Source organism: Arachis hypogaea, chromosome 20 (genome assembly GCF_003086295.3).
Source record: "Arachis hypogaea cultivar Tifrunner chromosome 20, arahy.Tifrunner.gnm2.J5K5, whole genome shotgun sequence".
In the NCBI taxonomy this organism is placed as follows: Eukaryota; Viridiplantae; Streptophyta; class Magnoliopsida; order Fabales; family Fabaceae; genus Arachis; species Arachis hypogaea.
The window spans coordinates 99,006,048-99,028,410 of record NC_092055.1 but is presented as its reverse complement, the minus strand read 5'-3'; the positions used below and the strand labels follow the sequence as shown (position 1 = coordinate 99,028,410).

Here is a 22,363-nt window from a genome sequence, read left to right as displayed (position 1 = left end):
ACCTAGGGTTACAGAAAATGAGTAAGCTAAGATAATTAGTGTAAATATCCACTTCCGGGGCCCACTTGGTGTCTGCTTGGGCTAAGCATTGAATCTTTCACATGTAGAGACTTTTCCTGAAGTTAAACGCCAGCTTTTGTGCCAGTTTGGGCGTTTAACTCCAGCTTTTATGCCAGTTCTGGCGTTTAACGCCAGAAAGGTAGAAAGTTGGCGTTTAAACGCCAGTTTGCGTCATCAAAACTCGGGCAATTGCTTGAAAGCCCAGGATGTCTACTTTCCAACGCAATTGAGAGCGCGCCAATTGGGCTTCTATAACTCGAGAAAATCTATTTCGATTGCAGGAGGGTCAGAATCCAACAGCATCTGCATTCCTTTTTCAGCCTCTGAATCAGATTTTTGCTCAGGTCCCTTAATTTCAGCCAGAAAATGCTTGAAATCATAGAAAAATACACAAACTCATAGTGAAGTCCAGGAATGTGATTTTTGAATAAAAACTAATAAAAACATAATAAAAACTAACTAAAATATACTAAAAACATACTAAAAATAATGCCAAAAAGCGTATAAATTATCCGCTCATCACAATACCAAACTTAAATTGTTGCTTGTCCCCAAGCAACTGAAAACAAAATAGGATAAAAAGAAGAGAATATACTATAAATCCCATAAAATCAATGAAGCTTAGTTCAAATTAGATGAGCGAGGCTTGTAGCTTTTTGCTTCAGAACAGTCTTGGCATCTCACTTTTTCCTTTGAAGTTCAGAATGATTGACATCTATAGGAATTCAGAATTAAGATAGTGTTATTGATTCTCCTAGTTTAGTATGTTGATTCTTGAATACAGCTACTTTATGAGTCTTGGCCGTGGCCCTAAGCACTTTGTTTTCCAGTATTACCACCGGATACATAAATGCCACAGACACATAACTGGGTGAACCTTTTCAGATTGTGACTTAGCCTTGCTAAAGTCCCCAATTAGAGGTGTCCAGAGTTCTTAAGCACACTCTTTTTGCTTTGGATCACGACTTTAACCACTCAGTCTCAAGCTTTTCACTTGGACCTTCATGCCACAAGCACATGGTTAGGGACAACTTGATTTAGCCGCTTAGGCCAGGATTTTATTCCTTTGAGCCCTCCTATCCATTAATGCTCAAAACCTTGGATCCTTTTTATTTTACCCTTGCCTTTTGGTTTAAAGGGTTATTGGCTTTTTCTGCTTGCTTTTTCTTTTTCTTTCTTTTTTTTTTCGCAAGCTTTATATTCACTGCTTTTTCTTGCTTCAAGAATCAATTTTATGATTTTTCAGATTATAAATAACATTTCTCCTTTTTCATTATTCTTTCAAGAGCCAACAGTTTAACATTCATAAACAACAATATCAAAAATATGTACTGTTCAAGCATTCATTCAGAAAATAAAAAGTGTTGCCACCACATCAAAATAATTAAACTATTTTCAAGATATAATACGAAACCATGTACTTCTTGTTCTTTTGTAATTAAAAACATTTTTCATTTAAGAAAGGTGATGGATTCATAGGACATTCATAGCTTTAAGGCATAAGTTCTAGATTTTATTAATCATGAAATAGAAATAAGACTTAAAATAAACATAAAAGCAGACCAATAATAATAGAAGACAGAAAATTAAAAACATAAAAATAAACGACTCTTAAAATAGATCTCTACTAACAAAAGTTATCACAGAGTTAGGACTCAACAACCTACAGTGGGAGAGGTAAGTACTCCTTCAAGTTGTGGGACGCCTGGCTCTTCAAGGGAGAGCTTTTGGCGCTTCAGCTCCTGTAGCTCACGCCCCTGCTTCTCCTGTTCCTTAAGCAGCTTGCAAAGCATGCTGTTTTGATTTTGTTGTTCCTCTTTAAGTTGATCCATAGCTTCTTGCAGCTTGGTGACAGATGCTTCTAGGCGGGTCCAATAGTCAATTTGAGGGATCTCTGGGAGGAACTCCTGCGCCCTCCGTTTGATGGAGTTATCTTGCACTTGTTGTCCTTCCATTGACTTCTTGGTGATTGGGTGCTCGATTGGGATGAACTCATCTACTCCCATCCTCACCCTAGCATCTTTGCACAGCAGAGAGATTAAGCTTGGGTAAGCCAATTTGGCTTCAGTGGAGTTCTTATTTGAAATTGTGTAAATCTCACAAGAAATCAGATGATGAATCTCCACTTCATTTCCCAGCATAATACAATGAATCATCACTGCTCTTTTGACAGTGACCTCAGAGCGGTTGCTAGTGGGCAGTATAGAACGCCTAATGAAGTCCAACTAGCCCCTTGCCACTGGTTTGAGATCTCCTCTCTTGAGTTGGTTTGGGACACCTTTTGAGTTGGTTATCCACTTAGTTCCAGGGAGGCATATGTCCTCTAGAACTTGGTCCAACCCCTTATCTACTCTCACCATTCTCCTATTAAAGGATTCTGGATCATCTTGTAGTTGAGGCAGTTTGAAGACCTCTCTTATTTTGTCCAGGTGGAAGTAAATAATCCTCCCTCTGACCATAGTTCTCTGACCATAGTTCGAAAGGTATGAAAGGCGGTTCCATTTATTCTCTGCTTATCTGTCAGCCACAGATTTGAGTAGAATTCCTGAACCATGGTTCTCCCCACCTTTGTCTCAGGATTAGCTAGAATTTCCCAACCTCTGTTTTGAATTTATTCTTAGATCTCCGGGTATTCGTCTTCTTTCAGATTGAATTTAACTTCCGGGATCACTGACCTCAGACCCATTATTTTGTGGTAATGGGCTGTATGTTCTTTGGTTAAGAACCTCTCTTGATTCCAAAGAATCTCTGGAGTATTCTCTTTCTTGCCTCTTAAATTGGTTTGTTTTCCCTTAGGAGCCATGATCTTAATGAGTCTTAGCTCGGTGATCACGGAAAAATACACCAAACCTAGAGATTTGCTTGTCCTCAAGCAAAAGAAAGGAAAAGAGAGAGATAGGAGGAGAGTCAAGTTCGAATGGTGGAGAGATGGGGATGGCCGTATGTGTATTTATAAGTGGAGGGGAGGGATTTCGAAAATTTGAAAAAGATATGATATAAAGATATGATTGATGAAAAAAATAGAATCATGATATGAAAAAGATGAGATTTTTAAAATGGAAAAGATATAAAGGAGTTAAATCTGAAAATTTGTTTATGCATCTAAGAATTAAAAGATGATATAATGAGTTGGAAAAGATTTGGAAAGAAATTGAGAAGATAATTGAGTTTTTGAAGAGGATTTGGAAAGAATTTAAAAGAAAATTGAAAAGGAATTTAGAAAAATATTGAATTTTTGAAAATTGAAGGTGAATGATGAAAATTTGTAACATGTTTATGCAGAAAATTATGAATCAAAACATGAAAGTTTGAAAAATTTTGAAGTGGAAAACAAAATCTTCTCCCCCTGCCTTTCTGGCGTTAAACGCCCAGAATGGTATCCATTCTGGCGTTTAACACCCATATATTGGCCATTATGGGCGTTTAACGCCCAGCCAGGTACCCTAGCTGGCGTTAAACGCCAGAAATCTTTTGTCACTGGGTGTTTTTTTGAACGCCCAGGATGCTGCAATTCTGGCGTTAAACACCCAGAATGGTACCCATTCTGGCGTTTAACGCCCAAAATGGTATCTTTACTGGTGTTAAACACCCAGAATGGTATCTATTATGGCGTTTAACGCCCAAATTACCCCTTACTGGCGTTTTCTTGCCAGTGAGCTCCTTTTCTCTACTTTTTGCGCTGAATCCTTCTGTAACTCTGCGAATTCCTACAATTGATAATTAACCTTGAAGATAATTTATATCAAACTCCTATAAACATTATTTAAATAACAAATAACTTGCTAATGGCTGGGTTGCCTCCCAGTAAGTGCTTCTTTATTGTCTTTAGCTGGACCTTGACTGAGCTTTATTCTAGTCTCAGTTTTGAGCATTCTTGCTCAAAATTGCTTTCAAGATAATGTTTGATTCTCTGTCCATTAACAATGAACTTTTTGTCAGAGTAAATATCCTGAAGCTCAACATATCCATATGGTGACACACTTGTAATAACATATGGTCCCCTCCACCGGAATTTTAATTTTCCAAGGAATAATCTGAGCCTAGAGTTAAACAGTAGAACCTTCTGTCCTGGCTCAAAGACTCTAGATGACAGTTTACTGTCATGCCACCTTTTTGCTTTTTCCTTATAAATTTTTGCATTTTCAAAAGCATTGAGTCTGAATTCCTCTATCTCATTCAGCTGGAGCAATCTTTTCTCTCCAGCTAACTTAGCATCCGGGTTTAGGAATTTGGTTGCCCAGTAGGCCTTATGTTCCAGTTTCATAGGCAGATGACAGGCCTTGCCATACACCAGCTGGTATGGAGAGGTTCCTATAGGAGTCTTGAATGCTGTTCTGTATGCCCACAGAGCATCATCCAAGCTTTTTGCCCAATCCCTTCTACGGGCAATTACAGTCCATTCCAGGATTCTTTTTAGTTTTCTATTAGAGACTTCAGCCTGCCCATTTGTCTGTGGATGATAAGGAGTTGCTACTTTATGGCTAATTCCATATCGGACCATAGCAGAGTAAAGCTGTTTATTGCAGAAATGAGTGCCCCCATCACTGATTAGTACTCTAGGGACACCAAACCTACTGAAGATATATTTCTGGAGGAACTTCAGAACTGTCTTAGTATCATTAGTGGGTTTTGCAATGGCTTCTACCCATTTAGATACGTAGTGTACTGCCACCAGAATGTAAGTGTTTGAGTATGATGGTGGGAAAGGACCCATGAAGTCAATACCCCATACATCAAACAACTCAATCTCTAAGATTTCTTGTTGAGGCATGGCATAACCATGAGGCAAGTTACCAGCTCTCTGGCAACTGTCACAGTTACGCACAAACTCTTGGGAATCTCTATAGAGAGTAGGCCAGTAGAAGCCACATTGGAGGACTTTAGTGGCTATTTGCTCACCTCCGAAATGTCCTCTATATTGTGATCCATGGCAATGCCATAGGATCTTCTGTGCCTCTTCTCTAGGCACGCATCTACGGATCATTCCGTCTGCACATCTCTTGAAGAGATATGGTTCATCCCACAAGTAGTACTTTGCATTAGAAATTAGTTTTTTCGTTTGCTACCTGCTGTACTCCTTGGGTATGAATCTCACAGTTTTATAATTTGTAATGTCTGCAAACCATGGTGCTTCCTGAATGGCAAAGAGTTGCTCATCCGAAACGGTCTCAGAGATCTCAGTAGGAGGGAGGGACGCCCCTGCTACTGGTTCTATCTGGGACAGGTGATTAGCTACCTGGTTCTCTGTCCCTTTTCTGTCTCTTATTTCTATATCAAACTCTTGCAGAAGCAACACCCATCTTATGAGCCTGGGTTTTGAATCCTGCTTTGTGAGTAGATATTTAAGAGCAGCATGGTCAGTATACACAATCACTTTTGATCCTACTAAATAGGATCTAAACTTGTCAATAGCATAAACCACTGCAAGCAGCTCTTTCTCTGTGGTTGTGTAATTCTTTTGTGTGTCATTTAGAACGCGGCTTGCATAGTAAATGACGTGCAGAAGCTTGTTGTGTCTCTATCCTAATACTACACCAATAGCATGGTCACTGGCATCACACATTAATTCAAATGGTAATGTCCAGTCTGGTGCAGAAATGACTGGTGCTGTGACCAGCTTAGCTTTCAGAGTTTCAAACGCCTGTAGACACTCTCTATCAAGGATAAATGGCGTGTCAGCAGCTAGCAGATTGCTTAGAGATTTTGTGATTTTCGAGAAATCTTTTATAAACCTCCTGTAGAATCCTGCATGCCCCAGAAAGCTTCTGATTGCCTTAACTTTGGCAGGTGGTGGTAATTTTTCAATTACCTCTACCTTAGCATGACCCACCTCTATTCCCTTGTTTGAAATTTTGTGCCCAAGGACAATTCCCTCAGTCACCATGAAGTGACATTTCTCCCAGTTTAAAACCGGGTTAGTCTCTTGGCACCTTTTCAGAAGAAGTGCTAGATGGTCAAGACAGGAGCTGAAAGAGTCTCCAAATACTGAGAAGTCATCCATGAAGACTTCCAGAAATTTTTCTACTATATCAGAGAAAATAGAGAGCATGCACCTCTGAAAGGTTGTAGGTGCATTGCACAGACCAAAAGGCATCCTTCTGTAGGCAAATACTCCAGATGGACATGTGAATGCTATTTTCTCTTGGTCTTGAGGATCTACTGCAATTTGGTTATAACCTGAATAGCTATCCAAAAAGCAGTAGTATTCATGACCTGCTAGTCTCTCTAGCATCTGGTCTATGAATGGCAAACAAAAATGATCCTTTCTGGTGGCTATGTTGAGCCTTCTGTAGTCAATACACATACGCCACCCTGTAACTGTTCTTGTAGAAACCAATTCAGTTTTTTCTTTATGAATCACTGTCATACCTCCCTTTTTTGGGACGACTTGGACAGGGCTCACTCAGGGGCTATCAGAGATAGGATAAATGATCCCAGCCTCTAGTAACTTAGTGACCTCCTTCTGCACCACCTCCTTTATGGCTGGATTCAGCCGTCTCTGCGGTTGAACCACTGGCTTAGCATCATCCTCCAAAAGGATCTTGTGCATGTATCTGACTGGGCTAATGCCCTTAAGATCACCTATAGACCACCCAAGAGCTGTCTTGTGTGTCTTTAGCACTTGAATTAGTGCTTTCTCTTTGATAAACCCATATTTCATGAGTTATTTTGTGCTTAGTTTGAGTGATTTATTCAATCCTTCACCCACTTATTCATATTAATTGCATGGTTTTACTTTCCCTTCCTTATTATGTGATGTATGTGAAAAACATGTTTTCTAAGCTTTAAAATTAATCATTTTAATTACCTTTATTTCCATTTGATGCCGTGATTAGTGTGTTGAGTAGTTTCAGATTTTCTAAGGCAGAATGACTTAAAGGATGGAAAAGGAAACGTACAAAAATGGAAGAAAAGCACAAAACGGAGATTCTGAAGAAACTGGCGTCCATGCGATCGCATGGACGAAGTGATCGCGTGCCAAGCACGAATTAGCAGCGACGCGGCCGCATGAGCCGCATGACTGACGCGACCGCGCGCCCTAAGCAGAATGCACATGACGCAGTCGCATGACTAACGCGACCGCGTGGCAAGAAAAGCTCCGAATGACGCGACCGCGTGACCCACGCGGACGCGTGACAGAGGCCACGCACCAGAAATTGCAGAAAACGCTCATAGCGAATTCTGAAGTCCTTTTTGGCCCAAATCCAAGTCCAGAACACACAGACTAGAGGCTATAAAGTGGGGGAATGCATCCATTCAAAGAGAGAGCTCGCATTTTTACTACTTTTCATGATTTAGATTTAGTTTGAGAACCTCTCTTAGGATTAGGATTAGGATTTAGGACTTCTCTTAGTTTTTAAGAGTGACTCTCGATCCAGGTTTAATATTTACTTTAATTCATGTTTCTATGCTACTTTCACTTTAATGCTTTTATTCGTATCTATAAATGTTGCCAACTTGACTTATGAACCCTTTCCATGTTATGATTTGAATTAATGATTATTTGAGGTATTTCAGTTATTGATTGCTTTCTCTTTAGTTTGTGTTACCATTGCTTTCCATCTAAGGACATTTTTATTCCAGCAATTTTACTTTTTTCCCTTTTGGTCTTGGTTAAGAAATCAGTAACTCAACATTATCAAACTCAACATAACTGATAATCGCTATCTTGCTAATTGAACTGAACTTCAATAATCCCAACTTTTTCTTAGGAATTAAATAGGATTTGAAGGTCAAACTAATTAGTCCCTTGACTTTCCTTTGCTTTAGTAAAGGTTAACTAAGTGGAATTTAGATTCAACTTTCATTACTGTAGAAAGAGATAACTAAGTTGGACTTCTAATTTCTCTTACCTCGCCAAAAGTTGCTTTACAGTATTTATTTATTTCAATTGCCATCTACTTTACTTGTCATTTAAATCACTTGCTTCTCACCTTCTAAACCCCGATTACAACCTCCATAACCAATAATAAGAACATACTTCCCTGCAGTTCCTTGAGAAGACGACCCGAGGTTTGAATACTCGGTTAACAATTTTTAAAAGGGGTTTGTTACTTGTGACACCCAAAACATTTGTAAGAAATGTTGATTGCTTGGTTTAGTAACTATACTTACAACGAGTATTTATTATAACTTCTAAACCATCAATCCTCAGTTCTTCACTCTTCCTGTGGATTTAAAGTAGAGCTAATGATCACTGGAAAAGTGTCACCTTCTCCCAGAAATGCATATTTCAGGGATGGTGGTAGTGGTTTGAGCTCGAGTTTAGGAGGCTTGTCCTCTTCCTGAGGAGTTTTCAGAGGTTCTTTCGTTGTCTCTGGTTCCTCAAGATCAGTTTGAACATCTTTAAAGATGTCCTCTAGCTCTGATTCGAGACTCTCAGTCATATTGATCTCTTCTACCAAAGAGTTAATAATATCAGCGCTCATGCAATCATTTGATGTGTCTGGATGTTGCATAGCTTTGACAGCATTTAACTTGAACTCATCCTCATTGACTCTCAGAGTCACTTCCCCTTTTTGTACATCAATGAGAGTTCGTCCAGTTGCTAGGAAAGGTCTTCCTAGAATGAGAGTTGCACTCTTGTGCTCCTCCATTTTCAGCAATACAAAGTCAGTGGGGAAGGCAAATGGCCCAACCTTGACAATCATGTCCTCAATTATGCCTGATGGATATTTAATGGAGCCATCAGCAAGTTGGAGGCATATTCGGGTTGGTTTGACTTCTTCGGTCAAGCCAAGCTTTCTGATAGTGGATGCAGGTATTAGGTTGATACTTGCCCCAAAATCATAAAGAGATGTCTTGGTACAAGTACCCTCTTATGTGCATGGTATCATAAAACTTCCGGGATCTTTAAGCTTCTCTGGTAAGCTTTTCAGAATGATTGCACTACATTCTTCAGTGAGGAAAACTTTTTCAGTTTCTCTCCAATCCTTCTTATGACTTAAGATCTCTTTCATGAACTTAGCATAAGAGGGTATTTGCTCAAGTGCCTCTGCAAACGGGATCTTTATTTCAAGAGTCCTGAGGTAGTCTGCAAAACGGGCAAATTGTTATCCTGTTCCGCTTGGCAGAGTTTCTGAGGATAAGGCATCTTGGCTTTGTATTCCTCAACCTTAGTTGCTGCAGGTTTATTTCCTACAGAGGTGGTTAGGGAAGCCTTCTTAGGAGGGTTACAATCAGCACTTGCAGGTGTCTGATCCCTCACTGGCATTTGAACACTAGGAGTAGAGGTTGGATGGGCGTTTAACGCCAATTTTCCACCCTTTTCTGGTGTTTGAATGCCAGAACTGGGCAAGGAATGGCCGTTTAACGCCAAATTTTCTCCCTTTTCTGGCGTTTGAACGCCATAAGTGGGCATCCACTGGGTGTTTGATGCCAATCTTTCACCCTTTTCTGGCGTCTAAACGCCAGAATTATTCCTCTCTGGGCTCTTGCTGTCCTCAGAGGGATTGTGGGCAGTGGTTTGGTCATCCTCTGTCAGTTGTTCCTTTCTTGGCTTTTTGCTACTTTAAGCTGAATTATTCAATGTCTTCCCGCTCCTTAGTTGAACAGCTTGGCATTCTTCTGTTATTTGTTTAGATAGCTGCTGTCTTGTCTGATTCAATTGTGCTTCCATATTCTTGTTAGCATTTTTGGTGTCTTGAAGCATCTCTTTAAATTCTGCTAATTGTTTTGTCATAAGGAGCAATTGCTGATTAAGTTCAACAATTTGTTCTTGAGGATTAGGATCAGTAGTTACTGCCCTAGCCTCTTCTTTTATGGAGGACTCGCTGCTTGAGTACAGATGTTGATTTCTAGCAACCGTATGTATGAGTTCTTGAGCCTCTTCAATCGTCTTTCTCATATGTATAGATCCACCAGCTGAGTGGTCTAGAGACATCTGGGTTCTTTCTGTAAGCCCGTAATAGAAGATGTCTAGCTGCAACCACTTTGAAAACATTTCAAAGGGGCATTTCCTTAGCATCCCTCTGTACCTCTCCCAGGCGTGATAAAGGGATTCATCATCCTCTTGTTTAAAGCCTTGGATGTCCAGCTTTAGCTGTGTCATCCTTTTTGGAGGAAAATATTGATTCAGGAATTTGTTTGATAACTGTTTCCATGTTCTTATGCTTACTGTAGGTTGGTTATTTAACCACCTCCTAGCTTGATCTTTTACAGCAAATGCAAATAGTAATAATCTGTAGACATCCTGATCTACTTCCTTGTCACGTACTGTGTCAGAAATTCGCAAGAACTGTGCCAAAAACTCAGTAGGTTCTTCCTGTTGAAGACTGGAATACTGGCAATTTTGCTGCACCATGACAATGAGCTGAGGATTTAGCTCAAAACTGCTTACTCTGATGGGAGGTATACAGATGCTACTACCATATGCAGCAGTAATGGGGTTAGCATATGATCCCAGAGTCCTTCTGGACTGCTCATTTTCACTTAGGTCTATGATGGAGAAAAAGGGAATTGATGTGAATTGCAAATAAAATATATTTTTATTTTTATTTTATTTAATTAAAAACAAAATGAATAATAAAGAAAAATATGATAAAATAAAATAATTAGAAATTAAAATATAAATTTCGAAAAAAAAAATGAATTCGAAAGCTAAAATAATTACTTAATTAAGAAGATTTGAAAAACTTTGGATATGATTTTTGAAAAAGATTTGAATTTTGAAATTCCAAACTAAGATAAGATAAAATAAGAAGTTTTAAAATAAAAATCTGAATTTTTAAAGGTAGAATTTGAAAATCAATTAAAATAAAGAGAAAAGATATTTTTTAATTTAATGAGGAAAGAGAAAAATAATAAAATGACACCAAACTTAGAATTTTTAGATCAAAATAGAGAAATAAACAATAAAACTTTGAATGTCAAGATGAACAATAAGAACACTTTGAAGATCAAGATGAACACCAAGAACAAATTTTAAAAATTTTTAATAAAATAGAAGCACAAAGGACACCAAACTTGAAAATTTTTATATTTTGGACACTAAATTCGAAAATCGAAAGAAAAATAATATCATGCAATTAATATGGAACTAAACTCAAATAGAAGACTAAATTATGAAGTTATTGGTTTTAAAGAAAATTTTTGAAAATAAATTAGAAAAAGAAAATAAGGATTTTAAAATTTTTTAACCAAAAACGATAATAGAAGACTCTAAACCAAAAAGCTAAATTTTTCCTAATCTAAGCAACAAAATAAACCATCAGTTGTTCAAACTAGAACAATCCCCGGCAACGGCGCCAAAAACATGGTGCACGAAATCATAAATCAACTTTTCACAACTCGTACCACTAACCAGCAAGTGCACTGGGTCGTCCAAGTAATACCTTACGTGAGTAAGGGTCGATCACACGGAGATTGTTGCTTGAAGCAAGCTATGGTTATTTTGTAACTCTTAGTCAGAAAATTAGTAATAAAAATGATTGGGTTTATGAAGAGTAAATAACATAAAATAAGTAATACTAGTTATGCAGTAATGGAGGACAGGTTGAGGTTTTGGAGATGCTCTGTCTTCTGAATCTCTGCTTTTCTACTGTCTTCTTCTTCACGTACGCAAGGCTCCTTCCATGGCAAGCTGTATGTTGGTGGATCACCGTTGTCAATGGCTACCATCTGTCCTCTCAGTGAAAATGGTCCAAATGCGCTGTCACCGCACGGCTAATCATCTGTTGGTTCTCACTCATGTTGGAATAGGATCCATTGATCCTTTTGCATCTATCACTACGCCCAACACTCGCGAGTTTGAAGCTCATCACAGTCATCCCATCCCAGATCCTACTCGGAATACCACAGACAAGGTTTAGACTTTCCGGAATTCAAGAATGGCCGCCAATAATTCTAGCCTATACCACGAAAGTTCTAATCTTAGATTAGAAACCCAAGAGATATGCACTCAAGCTATTGCAAATAGAACGGAGGTGGTTATCAGGAACGCGTTCATAGGTGGGAATGATGATGAGTGTCACGGATCATCACATTCATCAGGTTGAAGTGCGAGTGAATATCTTAGAATAGAAACAAGCGTGATTGAATGGAAAACAGTAGTAATTGCATTAATTCATCGAGACACAGCAGAGCTCCTCACCCCCAACCATGGAGTTTAGAGACTCATGCTGTAGAGAATACAAGTTTTGATGTAAAATGTCATGAGGTACAAAATAAATCACTAAAAGTAGTTTTTATAATAAACTAGTGACCTAGGGTTACAGAAAATGAGTAAGCTAAGATAGTTAGTGTAAATATCCACTTCCGGGACCCACTTGGTGTGTGCTTGGGCTGAGCATTGAATAACTCCAGCTTTTATGCCAGTTCTGGCATTTAACGCCAGAATAGGGTAGAAAGTTGGTGTTTAAATGCCAGTTTGCGTCGTCAAAACTTGGGCAAAGTATAGACTATTATATATTACTTGAAAGCCCAGAATGTCTACTTTCCAACGCAATTGAGAGCACGCCAATTGGGCTTTTGTAACTTGAGAAAATCTATTTCGAGTGCAGAAGGGTCAGAATCCAACAGCATCTGCATTCCTTTTTTAGCCTTTGAATCAGATTTTTGCTCAGGTCCCTTAATTTCAGCCAGAAAATAACTGAAATCACAGAAAAACACACAAACTCATAGTGAAGTCTAGGAATGTGATTTTTGAATAAAAACTAATAAAAACATAATAAAAACTAACTAAAATATACTAAAAACATACTAAAAACAATGCCAAAAAGCATATAAATTATCCGCTCATCAGTCGTCTCTCAAGGAATTGCAGGGAGGTGTAGTTATTATTGGTTATAGAAAAGTATATTTTTGGGGTTTGGAATAAGGAAAAAAAAAGTAAATTGCAAGAAATTAAATTAATAATTAAGAAAACTCTTGGTAAGGTATGAAAACTGGACGTCCTATCCTAGTTATCCTTATCAATTGTGATGAGAATTGTTCAATGCTCCCACTTAGTTAACCCTTACTAAATAAAGAAAAGTCAAGTGGACCAATTAAATTGATTCCTCAAGTCCTAGTCAACTCCAAGGGAAAGACTAACTTTAGAGGTATCCAAATCAACCAGCAAATTTCAATTGACAATCAACAAAGGAGTTTGATAACTCAAGCATCTCCAATTACTCAACCAAAGCTAAGAATATAAAAAGCTAAACTAAAATCATAAATATGAAATACCTCAAATTCCATTAAATAAAGAAATCAAATCTAACATGGAGTTCATAAACCAAATTAGGAAAATAAATAAACTAGAATGATAGAATAATTAAAAGTAGAAGAGAAACTAAATTAAAGGAACATTGAACCTGTAATTGAGAAGAAATAATCATAAAACTAAGAGAAATCCTAAAACCTAGAGAGAGGAGAGAGCCTCTCTCTCTAGAAACTATATCTAAAACCTAATTTTTTTTGTAAATTGATGAATGAATGAATGATTCATTGATCCTCCCATTCTGTAGCCTCTATTCTGTGTTCTCGGACTTGGAATTGGGCCAAAAAGGAGCCCAGAAATCGCCCCCAGCGCTTTCTGCAACTTTCTGCAGGTGGTGCATGTCACGCGTACGCGTCAGTCACGTGTACGCGTCGCTCGTCTTCTGCGTTAGGCACGCGTACGCGTCTCCCATGCTAGTAAAGAATTCACAAATAAGTTCTCGTTGCAAGTATAGTTTTTAAACTAACAATAATCCTTTCGTACAAAAACTTGTTTGTCACTAAAGCAAACCAAATAAAAATAATAACCGAAGTATTTAAACCTCGGGTCGTCTCTCAAGGAATTGCAGGGAGGTGTAGTTATTATTGGTTATGGAAAAGTATATTTTTGGGGTTTGGAATAAGGAACAAGAAAAGTGAATTACAAGAAATTAAATTAATAGTTAAGAAAAATCTTGGCAAGGTATAAAAACTGGACGTCCTATCCTAGTTATCCTTATCAATTGTGATGAGAATTGTTCATTGCTCCCACTTAGTTAACCCTTACTAAATAAAGGAAAGTCAAGTGGACTAATCAAATTGATTCCCTAAGTCCTAGTCAACTCCTAAGGAAAGACTAGCTTTAGAGGGATTCGAATCAACCAGCAAATTCCAATTATCAGTCAACAAGGAGTTTGATAACTCAAGCATCTCCAATTACTCAACCAAAGCTAAGAATGTAAAAAGCTAAATTAAAATCATAAATATAAAATACCTCAAATTCCATTAAATAAAGAAATCAAATCTAACATGGAGTTCATAAACCAAATTAGGAAAATAAATAAACTAGAATGATAGAATAATTAAAAGTAGAAGAGAAGCTAAATTAAAGGAACATTGAACCTGGAATTGAGAAGAAATAATCATAAAACAAATAGAAATCCTAAAACCTAGAGAGAGAAGAGCGCCTCTCTCTTTAGAAACTACATCTAAAACCTAAATTTTTTTGTAAATTGATGAATGAATGAATGATTCATTGATTCCCCCATTCTGCAGCCTCTATTATGTGTTCTCGGGCTTGGAATTGGGCTAAAAAGAAGCCCAGAAATTGCCCCCGGCGCTTTCTGCAACTTTCTGCACGTGGCGCATGTCACGCGTACGCGTCAGTCACGTATACGCGTCGCTCGTCTTCTGTGCTAGGCACGCGTACGCGTCGCCCAAGCTAGTAAAGAATTCACAAATAAGTTCTCATTGCAAGTATAGTTTCTAAACTAACAATAGTCCTTTCGTACAAAAACTTGTTTGTCACTAAAGCAAACCCAATAAAAATAATAACCGAAGTATTTAAACCTCGGGTCGTCTCTCAAGGAATTGCAGGGTGGTGTAGTTATTATTGGTTATGGAAAAGTATATTTTTGGGGTTTGGAATAAGGAACAAGAAAAGTAAATTGCAAGAAATTAAATTAATAATTAAGAAAACTCTTGGCAAAGTATGAAAACTGGACGTTCTGTCCTAGTTATCCTTATCAATTGTGATGAGAATTGTTCATTGCTTCCACTTAGTTAACCGTTACTAAATAAAGGAAAGTCAAGTGGACTAATCAAATTGATTCCTCAAGTCCTAGTCAACTCCAAAGGAAAGACTAGCTTTAGAGGGATCCAAATGAACTAGCAAATTCCAATTATCAGTCAACAAGGAGTTTGATAACTGATACATGCGAAATTCTTACTCAGATTAGGTTGTAAAATTATTTGTTCGTTCTTTCCCTGGCAATGGCGCCAAAAACTGGTGCACAGTATCATGGTCCAAACATAACTTCACAACTTCGCATAACTAACCAGCAAGTGCACTGTGTCGTCCAAGTAATAAACCTTACGTGAGTAAGGGTCGATCCCACGGAGATTGTTGGTATGAAGCAAGCTATGGTCACCTTGTAAATCTCAGTCAGGCGGATATCAAATGGTTTTGGAGTTTTCGAAAATAAATGATAAATAAATAGAAAATAAAGATAGAAACACTTATGTAATTTATTGGTGAGAATTTCAGACAAGCGTATAGAGATGCTTTCATTTCTCTGAACCTCTGCTTTCCTGCTGTCTTCATCCAATCCTTCCTACTCCTTTCCATGGCAAGCTTTCTGTAAGGGCATCACCGTTGTCAATGGCTACATCCCATCCTCTTGTGAAAAAGGTCCAAAAGCTCTGTCACGGCACGGCTAATCATCTGAGGTTCTTGATCATACTGGAATAGGATTCACCCTCCTTTTGCATCTGTCATTACGCCCAGCACTCGCGAGTTTGAAGTTCGTCACAGCCATCCCTTCCCAAATCCTACTCGGAATACCACAGACAAGGTTTAGACTTTCCGGATCTTAGGAATGTCCATCCATGGGTTCTAACTTATACCACGAAGATACTAATAACTCGGACTCGGTCCTCTGTATTAGATATCTAAGAGATACTCATTCTAGCTTGTTTGCATATAGAACGGAAGTGTTTGTCAAGCACGCGTTCATAAGTGAGAATGATGATGAGCGTCACATAATCATCACATTCATCATGTTCTTTGGTGCGAATGGATATCTTAGAATCGGAATAAGTTGAATTGCATAGAAAACAGTAGTACTTTGCATTAATTCATGAGGAACAGCAGAGCTCCACACCTTAATCTTTGGAGTGTAGAAACTCTACCGTTGAAAATACATAAGTGAAAGGTTCAGGCATGGCTAAGAGGCCAGCCCCCAAAACATGATCACAGGATCAAAAATACAATCCCGGATCTTCCAAAGATCATAAGATGTCTAATACAATAGTAAAAAGTCCTATTTATACTAAACTAGCTACTAGGGTTTACAGAAGTAAGTAATTGATGCATAAATCCACTTCCGGGGCCCACTTGGTGTGTGCTTGGGCTGAGCTTTAGCTTTCCACGTGTAGAGGCTTCTTTTGGAGTTGAACGCCAAGTTGTAACGTGTTTTTGGCATTCAACTCTAGTTCGTGACGTGTTTCTGGCGTTTAACTCCAGACTGCAGCATAGAACTGGCGTTCAACACCCTTTTGCGTCGTCTATACTCGGCCAAAGTATAGACTATTATATATTGCTGGAAAGCCCTGGATGTCTACTTTTCAACGCAATTAGAAGCGAACTATTTTGAGTTCTGTAGCTCCAGAAAATCCACTTTGAGTGCAGGGAGGTCAGAATCCAACAGCATCAGCAGTCCTTCTTCTACCTCTGAATCTGATTTTTGCTCAAGTCCCTCAATTTCAGCCAGAAAATACCTGAAATCACAGAAAAACACACAAACTCATAGTGAAGTCCAGAAATGTGAATTTAACATAAAAACTATTGAAATCATCCCTAAAAGTAACTAGATCCTACTAAAAACCTACTAAAAATAATGCCAAAAAGCGTATAAATTATCCGCTCATCACAACACCAAACTTAAATTGTTGCTTGTCCCCAAGCAACTGAAAATCAAATAGAATAAAAAGAAGAGAATATACTATAAATTCTAAACTATCAATGAAACATAGCTCCAATCAGATGAGCGGGACTTGTAGCTTTTTGCCTCTTGAATAGTTTTGGCATCTCACTTTATCCATTGAGGTTCAGAATGATTGGCATCTATAGGAACTCAGAGTTCAGATAGTATTATTGATTCTCCTAGTTTAGTATGTTGATTTTTGAACACAGCTACTTTATGAGTCTTGGCCGTGGCCCTAAGCACTTTATTTTCCAGTATTACTACCGGATACATAAATGCCACAGACACATAATTGGGTGAACCTTTTCAGATTGTGACTCAGCTTTGCTAAAGTCCCCAATTAGAGGTGTCCAGGGTTCTTAAGCACACTCTTTTTTTTACTTTGGACCATGACTTTAACCGCTCAGTCTCAAGTTTTCACTTGACACCTTCACGCCACAAGCACATGGTTAGGGACAGCTTGGTTTAGCCGCTTAGGCCAGGATTTTATTCCTTTAGGCCCTCCTATCCACTGATGCTCAAAGCATTGGGATCCTTTTTATTACCCTTGCCTTTTGGTTTTAAGGGTTATTGGCTTTTTGCTCTTGCCTCTTGGTTTTAAGAGCTTTTGGCTTTTTCTGCTTGCTTTTTCTCTTTTTTTTTCGCCATTTTCTTTTTGCAAGCTTTTGTATTCACTGCTTTTTCTTGCTTCAAGAATCATTTTTATGATTTTTCAGATTATCAAATAACATGTCTCCTTGTCATCATTCTTTCAAGAGCCAACATATTTAACATTCTTAAACAACAACTTCAAAAGACATATGCACTGTTCAAGCATTCATTCAGAAAACAAAAAGTATTGTCACCACATCAAAATAATTAAACTAAGTTCAAGAATAAATTTGAAACTCATGTACTTCTTGTTCTTTTGTAATTAAAACATTTTTCATTTAAGAGAGGTGATGGATTCATATTCACTACTTTAAGGCATAGACACTTAGACACTAATGATCATATAGTGAAGACATAAACATAGATAAACATTTAACATAAGAAAACGAAAAACAGAAAGTTTAAGAACAATGAATGAGTCCACCTTAGTGATGGTGGCGTTTTCTCCTTGAGGAACCAATGATGTCCTTGAGCTCTTCTATGTCTCTTCCTTGTCTCTGTTGCTTGATCCCTGGTGATTTTGGTGCTCCTATCCTTAGTTGCTCCCAATAATTGTGTGGGGAAAAATGTATCCCCTGAGGTATCTCAGGGATCTCTTGATTTGCAGTCAAATGTTCTACCACAAGCTATAGATCCTTTACATGAATCTCTTCATCTCCCATGACTTGGAGGTGGAAGCTTTTGTTTTCCCTTTAAAAAAAAAACTATGCTTTTACCACACCAAACTTAGAATGTTGCTCGCCCTCGAGCAAATAAAGAAAGAATAGATGAAGAAGAAGATGTAGAAAAAACTAGGATTATGAGGAGGGAAGGTGGGGATCCTGTGGGGTTCACAGATCCTGAGACGATCCTGTGAGGTCCACAGATCTTGAGGTGTCAAGGATTTACATCCCTGCACCAATTAGGCATGTGAAATGCCTTTGCATGCAATTCTGGCGTTTAAACGCCGAACTGATGCTTGTTCTGGGCGTTCAGTGCCCAGATGCAGCATGTTTCTGGCGTTGAACGCCAGTTCTATGCTTGTTTCTGGCGTTCAGCGCCAGATCCATGCTCTGTTCTGGCGTTGAACGCCAGCCAGATGCTCCTTACTGGCATTTGAACGCCAGTGAACTCCTCCTCCAGGGTGTGCTGTTTTTTTATGCTGTTTTTGATTTTTCTTCAATTTTTTCAGTTGTTTTTGTGACTCCACATGATCATGAACCTATGAAGACATATAACTAAAAAATATAATTAAATAAAAATTGGGTTGCCTCCCAACAAGCGCTTCTTTAATGTCAATAGCTTGACAGTGGGCTCTCATGGAGCCTCACAGATGTTCAGAGCATTGTTGAGACTTCCCAACACCAAACTTAGAGTTTGGATATGGGAGTTCAACACCAAACTTAGAGTTTGGATATGGGAGTTCAACACCAAACTTAGAGTTTAGCTGAGGCCTCCCAACATCAAACTTAGAGTTTGACTATGGGGGCTCTGGTTGACTCTGTACTGAGAGAAGCTTGCTGTGCCTCTTTTTCATGTTTACAGAAGGTTGTCCTTGAGTTTTAAACTCAAGGGAGTCCTCATTCAACTAAAGGAATAGTTCACCTCTGTTAACATCAATCACAGCTCTTGTTGTGGCTAGGAAGGGTCTTCCAAGGATGATGGATTCATCCTCATCCTTCCCAGTGTCTAGGATTATGAAATCAGCAGGGATGTAAAGGCCTTCAACCTTTACTAATATGTCCTCTACTTGTCCATAAGCCTATTTTCTGGAATTGTCTGCCATCTCTAATGAGATTTTAGCAGCTTGTACCTCAAAGATTCCCAGTTTCTCCATTACAGAGAGTGGCATGAGGTTTATTCCTGACCCAAGGTCACATAGAGCCTTTTCAAAGGTCATGGTACCTATGGTACAAGGTATTAGGAACTTTCCAGGATCCTGTTTCTTCTGAGGCAATCTCAGTTGATCCAATGCATTTAGTTCATTGGTGAACAGGGGAGGTTCATCTCCCCAAGTCTCATCACCAAATAAATTGGCATTCAGCTTCATGATTGCACCAAGGAACTTGGCAACTTGCTCTTCAGTAACATCTTCATTCTCTTCAGAAGAAGAATACTCTTCAGAGCTCATGAATGGCATAAGGAGGTTCAATGGAATCTCTATGGTCTCTAGATGAGTCTCAGATTCCTTTGGTTCCTCAGAGGGAATTTCCTTATTGATCATTGTACGTCCCAAGAGGTCTTCCTCCTTGGGATTCACGTTCTCCCCTTCCTCTCTAGGGTCGGCCATGTTGACTATGTTAATGGCCTTGCACTCTCCTTTTGGATTTTTTTCTGTATTGCTTGGGAGAGCACTAGGAGGGTTTTCAGTGATCCTCTTACTCAGCTGGCCCACTTGTGCTTCCAAATTTCTAATGGAGGACCTTGTTTCATTCATGAAACTCACAGTGGCCTTAGATAGATCAGAGACTAAGTTTGCTAAATTAGAGGTATTTTGTTCAGAGTTCTCTGTCTGTTGCTTAGTGGAAGATGGAAAAGGTTTACTATTGTTAAACCTATTTCTTCCACTATTATTAAAGCCTTGTTGAGGCTTTTGTTGATCCTTCCATGAGAGATTTGGGTGATTTCTCCATGAGGGATTATAGGTGTTTCCATATGGTTCACCCATGTAATTCACCTCTGCTATTGCAGGGTTCTCAGGATCATAAGCTTCTTCTTCAGAAGATGCCTCTTGAGTACTGTTGGATGCAGCTTACATTCCATTCAGACTCTGAGAAATCATATTGACTTGCTGAGTTAATATTTTATTCTGGGCCAATATGGCATTCAGAGTATCAATTTCAAGAACTCCCTTCTTCTGAGGCGTCTCATTATTCACAGGATTCCTCTCAAAAGTGTACATGAACTGGTTATTAGCAAACATGTCAATGAGTTCTTGAGCTTCTGTAGGCGTTTTCTTTAGGTGAATGGATCCACCTACAGAAGTATCCAATGACATCTTAGCTAATTCAGACAGACCATCATAGAATATATCCAGGATGGTCCATTCTGAAAGCATGTCAGAAGGACACTTTTTGGTCAGTTCCTTGTATCTCTCCTAAGCTTCGTAGAGGGATTCACCTTCCTTCTGTCTGAAGGTTTGAACATCCACTCTAAGCTTACTCAGCTTTTGAGGAGGAAAGAACTTGGCTAAGAAAGTCGTGACCAGCTTATCCCAGGAGTTCAGGCTATCTTTGGGTTGAGAGTCCAACCACACTCTAGCTCTGTCTCTTACAGCAAAAGGGAAAAGCATGAGCCTGTAGACTTCAGGATCTACTCCATTAGTCTTAACAGTATCACAGATCTGCAAGAATTCAGTTAAGAATTGAAAAGGATCTTTAGATGGAAGTCCATGAAACTTGCAGTTCTGCTGCATCAGAGAAACTAATTGAGATTTCAGCTCAAAGTTGTTTGCTCCAATGGTAGGGATGGAGATGCTTCTTCCATGTAAATTGGAATTAGGTGCAGTAAAGTCACCAGGCATCCTCCTTACATTATTATTATTTTCGGCTTCCATATCCTTTTCTTGTTCGAAAATTTCTGAAAGGTTATCTCTGGATTGTTGTGTTTTAGCTTCTCTTAGTTTCCTCTTCAGAGTCCTTTCAGGTTCAGGGTCTGCTTCAACAAGAATATTCTTGTCCTTGCTCCTGCTCATATGAAAAGGAGGGAACAGAAAAATAATAATAGGGATCCTTTTTATCCAGGTATAGAGGTTCCCCTGTGTGAGTAGAAGAAGAAAAGAATGTAATGTAAAGAAGGGAAGAAGAGAAAATTCGAACATAGATGGAAGAGGGGGTTCGAATTTGGGTGAGATGAAGTGTTAGTAGATGAATAAATAAATAGAAAGAGATGAGAGAGAAAGAGAATTTTCGAAAATTATTTTTTGAAAAATGGTTAGTGATTTTCGAAAATTAGGAATGAAATCAAATTAAAATTAAAAATTGAAACAATTAGTTAATTAAAAAGAATTTTTAAAAAAGAGGGAAGATATTTTCGAAAATTAGAGAGAGAGAGTTAGTTAGGTAGTTTTGAAAAAGATAAGAAACAAACAAAAAGTCAATTAGTTAGTTAAAAAAATTTGAAAATCAATTTTGAAAAGATAAGAAGATAAGAAGTTAGAAAAGATATTTGAAAATCAAATTTTTGAAAAAGATAAGATTAAAAAAAAGATATGATAAAAAGATATGATTAGAATTAGTTTTGAAAAAGATTTGATTTTTCAAATCACAATTAATGACTTGGTTCACAAGAAATCACAAGATATGATTCTAAAACTTTAAGTTTGAATCTTTCTTAACAAGCAAGTAACAAACTTGAAATTTTTGGATCAAAACATTAATTGTTGATGATATTTTCGAAAATTATGAGATAAGATTAAGAAAAAGATTTTTTAAAAATATTTTTAAAATTTTCGAAAATAAATGAGAAAATGAAAAAGATATGATTTTTGAAAAAGATAAGATTTTTAAATTGAAAATTTGATTTGACTTATAAGAAACAACTAAATTTTAAAAAGTTTTGAAAAAGTCAACTCAAATTTTCGAATTTTATGAGTGAAAAAAGGAAAGATATTTTTTTTTATTTTTGAATTTTTAATGATGAGAGAGAAAAATATGAAAAAGACTCGATGCATGAAAGTTATGGATCAAAACAATGAATGCATGCAAGAATGCTATGAATGTCAAGATGAACACCAAGAACACTTTGAAGATCATGATGAACATCAAGAACATATTTTTGAAAATTTTTTA

The 22,363-nt window shown here is 37.9% G+C and overlaps 1 non-coding gene across 1 annotated transcript; it reads left to right on the top strand.

Moving 5' to 3' along the window:
• The first annotated feature begins 20,625 nt into the window (after positions 1 to 20,625).
• LOC112787520 (small nucleolar RNA R71) lies at positions 20,626 to 20,733 on the top strand. The gene has a single exon (XR_003194929.1). It is a non-coding gene; the product is annotated as a small nucleolar RNA R71 (small nucleolar RNA).
• Positions 20,734 to 22,363: the final 1,630 nt, after the last annotated feature.